This window comes from Panthera onca, chromosome C2, assembly GCF_046562875.1.
Source record: "Panthera onca isolate mPanOnc1 chromosome C2, mPanOnc1 haplotype 2, whole genome shotgun sequence".
In the NCBI taxonomy this organism is placed as follows: domain Eukaryota; kingdom Metazoa; phylum Chordata; class Mammalia; order Carnivora; family Felidae; genus Panthera; species Panthera onca.
The window spans coordinates 143,861,567-143,872,742 of NC_138347.1; positions in this window are offsets into that span (position 1 = coordinate 143,861,567).

An 11,176-nucleotide genomic window follows, 5' to 3' on the forward strand; every position below is an offset into this window, starting at 1 on the left:
CTGGAGATAAATGTATACCTGTATTAGATAACATATTGTATGGTGTTACCTGTAATAACATGTATTGCCTCTCACAACGACAGAATACATTATTATACATTATATACAACACCACACAATACGTAAGACAATATAAAATCAATATGTATCTACTTAAACACACTTGCACAAGGCTTTTAAACAACTCGGAAAACCACCAGCTTGCAACGTCTCGCGCCTCGGCCTCACGACAACCACGACTAATTCCTTGAGTGTATCTCCGGGGCTTATTACATGTTTGCACCAGCAGGTATGCGTATGCCTCTCCATCTGCATGCTTTTGTACGCAACAACTTGCTTTTTTCACTTAAAATACGTCTTCAGCTTAGTTTCCTGGAGAGGTCAGACTTTTTGCTAGCTCGACACGTCCCAGGGCACCACCGGCCCGAAAGGCTTGACTGAGCTTTACTGGTGCTTGGGAGGCTTTCCTTGCAGCTGCCTGCGCCAACGCCGAGCCACGCGGCGAGCCCCTCGGAGGCCGCGCGGCCGAGGCCCCGCGCTCCCGGAAGCGCGGCGGGAGGAGAGGCGGGCACCTCGGCGGGCGCAGCGCCCCCTTGCTCCGCGTGCGCGGAACCCCGCCAGGGCCTCGCCGTGGGAGTTTTCTTGCCTTTGAGGCCCCCCATTGTTCGCACTCTCAGACCCCAGAAGCGGGTAAACAAGTTCTCGGACCCTGCCCGGTGCTCCAGAAGCTCAGGGGCGGGGGAGCGATCTGCTAGACTGTCCCGAAGCTGATCAAAGAGGAGGACCTGGAGGGGACCGTCCGTCCCATTAACATCCCGCTCAGCTGGGCTGCTGAGGGCGGACGCGGGCCAGGAATCGCGTGTGGCCCAAGGCCGAAGGAGGGACCCGATCTGAATTACTTCCTAAATTTCCTGAGGCTTAGCGGCCACTCTTGAGGAAGCCGAAGCTCTCTACGCTTCTCCTTAAAAGGCGCGCTCTAAGGCTAAGCTCGTAGCAGGGTGCTCGGGTACCAGACTGCACAATGTTGACAAGAATAAGCTTCCGTGTCTTCAGAAGCTGGCGGAAGACACAAACAGCATCAAGTAAGCAATTAAGAAATTTTCAGAAAATCATCAAACAGGGTAATGCAGTGGTTTCCAATCTTGGCGGAGTCGTCTGGGGGAATTCTTAAAAATCCCAGTTCCGGGGTAGCACCCCAGGAACAATTGAGTCAGAGTATCTGAGAGTGAGACCCAGGCATCACTATTACTGAAAGTTGTCTAAATGATTTCAATGTGTAGCGAAGTTGGAGAACCACTGGGGCTTATGGGTTGGGGGGCGGGGGGGGGGGGGGGGTTGATGGAGGTCTTTCTGAACAATTGGCATTTGAACTCAGAAGGGAAGGGGGTGGGGGGGAGACCTCAAGGAACACCCTGTGCCCACGTCCTGTGCTTGCTGGTCCTCTGGGATCAGCAAAGGAGAAGGGAGAAAAGGCATTTTAAGAGGAGAAGGAAGCAAGTGATTTGTTGAGAATCTGGTCACAGTGCTCTGCGTCCCTGGGAAGTCTTTCAATTGCCCAGTTCCTAGGGAAGCTTTAGAGATCACTGGAAAATACCTCGTTCAAAATGATTGATTTTAAAACCTAACTTAAAAATCAAATAAAGCATGGAAATATTTCTAAAATAGAATAATCCCTAAACGCTTCTTCACGAGATATTTCATAAGGACATTTCATGAAATCTAAGATGCCATCAATTAACATACACCATTGTTTTGTTGGTCAGTAAGAAAGAAAAAGCGAGCGCCTGGGTGCCTCAGTCGGTTAAACTGTGACTCTTGGTTTCAGCTCAGGTCATGATCTCATGGTGCGTGAGATTGAGCCTCCCATTGGGCTCAATGTCCATGCGGACAACAAGGAGCCTGCTTGGGATTCTCTCCCTCTCTCTGCCCTTCCCAGCACACGCCGTCTCACTCTATCAAAATAAATAAATAAACATTAAAAAAGAGCACATATTCTCATTTCAGATGAAGATCAAAGCAGTTAATAAAGATGAATTGTCCTTGGATTAATTTTTTTTTTAAAAGAAGAACTGCCTTTTTAGACAAAGTGTTATTTTCATATTTCACTCATACATACATAAAAGGAAATAAAAGCTGTAAGCCCAGACGGTGACAGCTATGTCACAACTGTCACCTGACCAACAGTGATTGTAAGTCATCGTGGGTTGTAGAATGCCTTTGGATTTTGAGATTAAAAGGTGTGTCCTAGAATTTATGCAAACCAGCCTCATCCAATGAGCTCCCTACTCTCACTGCTTTACACCTTTTCTTTCTTTCTTTTTTCATGTATTTATTTTTGAGAGACAGAGACATAGTGGGGGAGGGGCAGAGAGAGAAGGAGAGAATCCTAAGCAGGCCCCAAACCCTCAGCTCAGAGCCCGACTTGGGTCTTGAACCCACAAACTGTGAGATTATGACCTGAGCAGAAATCAAGAGTCAGATGCTTCACCAACCGAGCCACTCACGTGCTCCGATGCGTTACTTCTTTTAGTTCATTTAATCCTCTCAACAACTGTATGAGCTAGGAACTATTTTTATTAACAACATTTTATAGATGAGAAAACTGAGGCAGTGAAAGGTAAGTTACTTTAAGTCAGACACCACTACCAAGTTGAAGAGATAGGACATAAACTCACTATGGTTTTAATCACCACAAAAAACTGGAAAGATTGTCCAGTTGAGTCAACTGAAACTCAGAAGGGTTAAAAGAAGGAGAACAGAGGTGAGGGGGAGAGAGAGGACTTCAGAGCTCAACTAAGTGGGAGAGTGGGATCTCCATTTCAGTTGGACTTCAGTTTTTTTGTTTGTTTGTTTTAAGTTTAAAGTTAATTTATTTATTTTTGAAAGCCGGGGGATGCGCCTGGGTGGCTCAGTCGGTTGAGTGTCCGGCTTCCGCTCAGGTCATGATCTCATGGTTTGTGGGTTCAAGCCCCGTCGGGCTCTGTGCTGACAGCTCAGAGCCTGGAAGCCTGCTTCGGATTCTGTGTCTCCTTCTCTCTCTGCCCCTCATGTTCTGTCTCTCTGTCTCTCAAGAATGAATAAACATTACAAAAATTTAAAAAAAAAAAAAAGAGAAAGAGAGAGAAGGAGAGAGAGAGAGAGAGTCAAACTCTACCAACTGAGCCATCCAGGACTGGTGGACCTCAGTTTTATAACTTTTTCGGGGTAGAAAAGTCTCACCTGGCCAAACAACACTATACAGCCAAAAGCATTCATGTCATCCATTAAAACAACTTATAAAGAAATGGTAATCTACATATTTCAGGCCATATTGTTAAAATAAACTTTAAAAATTCAAGTATAGTACCCACTGAAAGGCACACATGTCCTAAATACACAACCCAATAAATTTTCCCATATTGAATGCACTTGTATAACCAACATCCATGTTCAGAAATCCAGTATTATTTGAACTTCAAATGTTTTAAACATTTTTATTTATTTTTGAGAGACAGAGCATGAGCTAGGGGGAGGGGGATTGGGGGTGTGAGAATCCCACATGATTCGGAAAAGTGATACCAGACCCAATATAGGGGAGAGTCTCTTTAGTCTAAGCCAATCAGTATATGTTGTTTCCATGGAAATTGCTACTGGTCCCGGCTGAGGGGGATAAGTTGGAGTCGCTGGTTACAGAGAGGTTTTTTGTTTTGGTTTTTTGTTTTTTACTTTTATAATCCTACTTATGTAGAAGAAGGAAGCAAGTAGCTTCCTGATGGCTGCTGGCACCATTTTGGGACAGTGGAGGGAATCTCTTTAAGGGAATGCAGTGCTCAAGCAACAGTTTAATTTTTTTTAATGTTTATTCATTTTTGAGAGAGAGAGAGAGAGAGAGAGTGAGTGGAGGAGGGGTAGAGAGAGAGGGAGACACAGAATCCAAAGCAGGCTCCAGGCTCTGAGCTGTTAGCACAGATCCTGACATGGAGCTCAAACTCACAAACCTTGAGAGTTTGAATTCAACCTGAAGTTCAGTGCTTAACTGACTGAGCCACCCAGCTGCCCAATCAAGGAACAGTTTAGAGAGAGGCAAAGAAGGGGATCCTTGATGACTTCCTTGAGCTGCTGATGGTGGAGCCTGCCCTACCTTCTGAGATAATCATTAGGTTAATGCATAAGCTAATTTGAATCAACATCCTAACTTTAACAATTGTATATCTTTCCAGATATGCCCGAACATAGTTTTACACAAATATAATGCATATGTAATATGTAAATACACATTGTTCAATGTTTCCTATTATAAGCAACACCACAGTAAACATCCTTGCATAAAAATCTTTACGTACATGTCCTACTATTCCACTGGAATAAATTCCTCGAATTGGTGTTATTAGATCAAATACATGTTTAGTTTTTTTTAATGTTTATTTATTCTTGAGAGAAAGAGAGACGGAGCATGAGCAGGGGAGGGGCAGAGAGAGAGAGAGGGAGACACAGAATCCGAAGCAGGCTCCAGGCTCTGAGCTGTCAGCACAGAGCCCGGCACTGGGCTTGAACTCACGAACTGTGAGATTATGACCTGAGCTGAAATCCAGCGCTTAACCAACTGAGCCACCCACGCGCCCCTAGTTCAAATATATTTGTATAAAATTTTGATATGCATTAATAGATTTTTTTGTGCCAACTTGCATTCCCAATAAAAATGTTTAAGATTGAGGATTCATTTTTCCTCATCCTCACCAACACCAGCTATAACTTATTCTTTTAGTCTTTGTCATTCTGGTAAGGGAAAATATTACTTTGCATTTCTAAAATGATTAATTTGTGCATCATATTTTAGTAGAGCTCTTTAGATGTCACATGTATCATGTTTTGTGGAGCATTGCAAATATTTCCCCCTATTTTATCGTAAAGCTTAGTTTATGATAACACATTCTGCGCAGAAAATTTGAATATTTTTCTTTCTTTCTTTTTTTAAGTTTACTTATTTTGAGGGGGGTCGGTAGGGGCAGAGAGAGAGGAAGAGAGAGAATCCCAAGCAGATTCTGTGCTGCTAGCTCGGAGCCGATGCAGGGCTTGATCTGAAGAACTGTGAGATCATGAGCTGAGCTGAAATCAGGAGTTGGACTCTTAACTGACTGAGCCACCCAGGCCATCCCTTGAATAGGTTTCTTGATACATGTTGGGCTTTATGTGAAGCTGTGGGAAAGCCATACCTTCTCTAAGATTTCTTTCAATGTTTTCCTATCATACTTTTTGGGATACATTCGAAATTAATTTTGAGGAAAAGAGTTTTAGAAATGTATCTTGATGTTGGAACAAGTAGCTAACCGGTCGTTTAAACACCATTTACTGATTAGCCTTTATCTGAAGTTTTAAAAAATATATATACCACATTTCCATCTGTACGTGGGTATAATTTTGGACCCTACTAACTGCCATTAGAACATCTGACTGTTTCTGTTTTAGTGGCATGCTATTTTACATATCTTAGCTTTGTAATATAATTTCCCCCATATCTCTAAAATACACACCACTTTCTTTTTAAAGCAATTTCTTGGCTATTCTCATATTTTATTGTTTTAGATGAAACTGAGAATTGGAGTTTTTTTTAATTAATTTGTTTTTGACATTTATTCATTATTGAGAGACAGAGAGAGACAGAGCACGAGCATGGGAGGGGCAGAGAGAGAGGGAGACACAGAATCTGAAGCAGGTTCCAGGCTCTGAGCTGTCTGCGCAGAGCCCGACGCGGGGCTCGAACTCAGGAAGGAGCCATGAGATCATGACCTGAGCCGAAGCCAGATGCTTAACCAACTGAGCCACCCAGGTTCCCCCATTATATTTTCTAATTGGATCTTATTTGGTGTAAAGCCATTGGTTTCAAAGAATAATCTTGTTATTAACTACCTTCTGAGATCCCTATGACTTTGAGTAGCTTTGCATTTGCTTATCTTTTGGGTTTTTTTTCACATCTTCCACTTGGACATGGTCATTTTCCTCTTCTTTTCTAGTAGTTTAATTCTTGAATACAGAACTGTCCCTCACAACAAATGATAAATAATAGTGTCACTGGGCTCTTGTATCTAACTTTAGTGGGAGTGCTTATGTTAAATCATCCAGCCTGATAAATTTTGAATATATATAACAAACATAGGAATTTAGAATACATTTGAATATGTTTTTGTAAATACACAATTTGTGCCTGTATTTTGTGGATGTGTACAAGTTAAGAAATTTGCCACCTATTCTTATTTTATCTGAGGTAATGTCACATTTCTAAAAACCAAATAAATAGCGTGTTTATTCAAGTGAATTATATTTTTTAAGTTTATTTATCTATTTTAAGACAGAGAGAGAGAGTGAGCCAGGCGGTTGGGGAGGTGGGGGGCGTGCAGCACCCAGAGAGAGAATCCCAAGCAGTCTCCACTCTGTCAATGCAGAGCCCGACACAGGACTCAAGCTCATGGATCGTGAGATCATGACCTGAGCTGAAACCTAGAATCACTTAACCAACTGAGCCACTCAGGTGCCCCTCAAGTGAATGATTTTTTAAAATTAATTAATTAGTTAACTAATTATTTAATAATTGGCATCCAAGTTAGTTAGCATCTAGTGCAATAACGATTTCAGGAGTAGATTCCAGTGATTCATCCCCTACGTACAACACCCAGTGCTCATCCCAATGAGTGTCCTCCTTAAGGCCCCTTGCCCATTTAGCTCATCACGTGAATGATTTTTAAAGTCAAGTTTATTAAGGTATGCTTTATATACAATAAAAATTCATCCTTTTTAGAAGAGTGTAGTTTGAAAACTTGTAACAAATGTGTATATTTGTGTAACTAATACCATAGTCAAGAGAAGGAACATTTCTTTTTTTTTTTTATTTTTTTTATTTTTTAATATATGAAATTTACTGTCAAATTGGTTTCCATACAACACCCAGTGCTCATCCCAAAAGGTGCCCTCCTCAATACCCATCACCCACCCTGCCCTCCCTCCCACCCCCCATCAACCCTCAGTTTGTTCTCAGTTTTTAACAGTCTCTTATGCTTTGGCTCTCTCCCACTCTAACCTCTTTTTTTTTTTTTTTTTCCTTCCCCTCCCCCATGGGTTTCTGTTACGTTTCTCAGGATCCACATAAGAGTGAAACCATATGGTATCTGTCTTTCTCTGTATGGCTTATTTCACTTAGCATCACACTCTCCAGTTCCATCCACGTTGCTACAAAAGGCCATATTTCATTTTTTCTGATTGCCACGTAGTATTCCATTGTGTATATAAACCACAATTTCTTTATCCATTCATCAGTTGATGGACATTTAGGCTCTTTCCATCATTTGGCTATTGTTGAGAGTGCTGCTATAAACATTGGGGTCCAAGTGCCCCTATGTATCAGTACTCCTGTATCCCTTGGATAAATTCCTAGCAGTGCTATTGCTGGGTCATAGGGTAGGTCTATTTTTAATTTTCTGAGGAACCTCCACACTGCTTGAGAAGGAACATTTCTACCACCCTGAAAAATTCTGAAGTGCTCCTTGCCATCGGTCCCTTTTCCCAACCCCCTAGTCCCTGGCAACTCTGGTTTCTATGATGATTAGTTTACTTTTTCGTATTTACTTTTTCGATAATCTATCATTATGGTGAATTTTACTAAGAGATTCTCCAATATTTAATACTCCTGTCTTCCTGAAGTGAACTGGCTATGGTCATATTTTATATCCATAAAGCATTGCTAGACTCTTCATGTTAATCTATTATTTGGGAGTTTTGCATAGATAAATAAATAAATAAATAAATAAATAAATAAATATTATTAAATATTATTTACTTATTTATTCATCTATTTGTTTATTTACTTATTTATAGATTTGCTTTTTAAAGTAATCTCTACATCCAACTTGGGGCTCGAACTCACAACCCTGAGATCAAGAGTCATATATATGTTCCACCAACAGAGTCAGCGAGACAGCTCTGGCATAAATATTTACAAGAGAAATTGGCCTGTGTTGTTAGGTTTGTTAGGTTTGTTAGGCTTTGATCGCAATAATAGGCTAACTTTGTAAAAATAAGTTAGGAATTTTGTTTATTCTCTACGGATCAACTTAAATACGAGTCTCAGTTTAATAAGAACTTATCCCTGAAATGAATAGGACCTGGAAATGCCCTTTAAAGCTTTTTTATTTTTATTTTCATTCACTGATTTAGTTCTTAAATTTCAAGCATTTTAGCAGAGTTTTACCAACTTGTATAGCTATACAATATAGCCATCTCGTTATGTAGCAATATTGTCATGTTTTGTGTTTGGTCTTCATTCTGCTATCTTATTTTAGGATTGTACTTCTTGCTTGCTGCCTTTTTTGTTTTCTTCTTTTTTGTATGTGATGCAGTCTATGTTTTTTGTCTCCTTTTCTCCCTCTCCACACTCCATTAGTATTTCAGAAAAAACCTATCACTAGTGACTATCTTAACAAGGACTTTAAACAACACACTTGTGGTTTTTGATGCCTAAGAAATAAAACTGCTTTTACAGGCTATTGGGAATGAGGACAACCAGGTGGCATGTAAGTATCAGCGCAGAGTGGGTCCTCGTCTATTTCATCCACTACTTGGATCCTCAGTGCATAGCACATGTTCCATACATAGAAATTGATTGGGTGAGGGAATTAAGGCAGTCACTGCCTCATACCTTTGACTTTTTGACAACAGGCTTTGAGATGTAGGTACCAGTCCATTATATCTACATTATACCTATATTCTTGTCAGTTTGGCATTATGTTGTTTTTCCTTCAAGAACAGAGAACACTTAACATTTGTTGTATAATTGTAATAATGATCTGCCACCATTTATAATTAAATGGATTCTGAGCTCATTGCCAGTCCTTATGTGCACTGCCCTCTGCGTTTCCAATCTCTTTTGCATGACTGGATTGTGTTATTATACAGATTTTCTCAGGAAAACTTTGCAGGTGCTATTTTCCTATGATCTGATCTTCTTTCCAACCTCCCTCCCTCAATCCCTGCCTCCCTCTCTTCCTCTCTCTCTTTCATTTTGTTTTCTAAGACATTTATTGTTTAAAATAAGCAATAGATTCATATATTTAAAAGTCGAGAATAAAAAAGGGGTATCTTTTTCCTTTTCTTTCCCAGATGCTCAGCTGCTGTTCCCAGACACAATCAATGTTCTCAGTTTCTTACGGATGCTTCTGGAGATATTTCATTCAACTAGAGGCATATTTATATTCTTCCCCAAGGGTAGCATACTATAGCGCCGTTGCACATCATGCTTTTTTCCTACCTCTTCACAATAAATGTTGGAAATAATTTTATGTCAATGCATAAAGAACTTGCTCATTTTTTAGCCGGTTGCAAGAGTATTCCTTCACATGGTCGCACCATGGTTATTTATCCATTTCCCCACTAACAGACATTTCGGTTTTTCCAGTCATTTGCTATATAACAATACTATAATAGGTAGCCCTTTGTATTGCCAAATCCTTTCTTATCCAGCACTGACTGAATCAGAATTTCTGGGGTTGTGCCTTTTGTTTTTATAAGATACTCTTGGGTGAATTTGATGTATGGTGAACAATACCCTAAACCCTCTGAAACCTTCATTTGTATACCTTGGTACCTCTTTAGACTAAGAAGCATCTTCCTACTGGTGATGGGAAGGGGGCTCCATCTGAGATGTTCTGATGTTCCCTTGGCCATCTTCTGTTTTACTGCTCCTGTTTTGTAACAACCCAGTATTGACTCTCTGAGTCCTCTTTTAATGTGTTGCAGATCTTTCTGCCTCTGAATTATTTATTCATTCATTCATTCATTCATTCATTTATTAGTTTTTTAGTTTTATTTATTTATTTAATTTTATTTTTTTTGAGAGAGAGAGGGAGAGCGCCAAGGAGAGGGACCGAGGGAGAGGGAGGGAATCTTAAGCAGGTTCCACACTCAGCACGGAGTCGGACCCAGGGCTCGATCTCACAGCCCTAGAGTCATGACCTGAGCCACAATCAGGAGTCAGATGCTAAAGTGACTGAGCCACCCAGGCACCCCTGAGCTTTTTTTTTTTTTAACCTCGCCGTAAGAAAACACAGTTCAGGCAGGATGGTGATAATTGATGCTTACTGGGTGTGCTTGCAGCGTGTGGGGCACTGTTCTAAGTATTTCGTGTACTAAATCATTTAATCCTGTCACGAAGTTGGGTAACAGTTACTGTCTCACTTCACAAATAAGGAACCGAGGTCCGGATGACCAGCCCCGCAAGATGAGCCCTGGTCAAAAATGGTGGGACCTGCATTCAAACCCGGACAATCTGGTCCAGAGTCCATGCCGGTAGTCACTGTGCTTGACCACCTGTCTGCAGTCCAACCATCACAAATGCAGCTGACCTAGACGTTGCAGACACAATTGGAGGTGGGGGGTCTGTGACACACTGGAGAACACATGCCCCCATCCTAAGGGGCAATCATGATTCAGCCCCAGCCCACTGCCATCTGGCGAGAATTGGAGACCAACTTTGTCAGTTCTACTGGTTTTCACTCAAGAAAAGTCAGAATTTAGATATTTATTCTGATTTTTCTGGATTTAAATTTTTGAAAACCATTTAGATGTCATAAAATCCAGAAAAATTTTGCCTAGGGCCAAGAAAACATGTGGGCTGAATGTGGACTATGGGATGTCTGATTGAACAGCTGGTATAGACCCTCTCTCCTGGACCCAAATCCACTTCCTAGATGGCTCATTATGAGCAAAAAACACTAAGAGATAAACTGGAGTAATTTTGTTATTTCTGTATCTTCTTCCTTTTTTTTTTTTTTTTTCTTTTTCCCTCTCCCTTGATCCTGTTTTCCTCCTTCTTCACTGGGATTATGAAGAAACTGTTTGCAGCAATGAATAGTTGGGTTTAATGGCTTCCAGAATGGAGAGAAAACGTTAGTGGAATATCAAATAAGTCAAGGGATCTTAACAACCGCTTCCTGGTATGTGACTTACCTTGGACAACATCATTCTTTTTCTAGGATTACATTTTTTCAGTGCCACGTACCCTCATTTAACACAAATTTATGAAGGACTGAGTAGGTGCCCGGCTCCCTGCTAACCCGAGGATGCCAGGATTAATAAGGTTAGATTTATGTCTTTGAGGATTGTTCAATCTATTAATTCTTTAACATCGTTGCTATTATTATTATGTGAACTT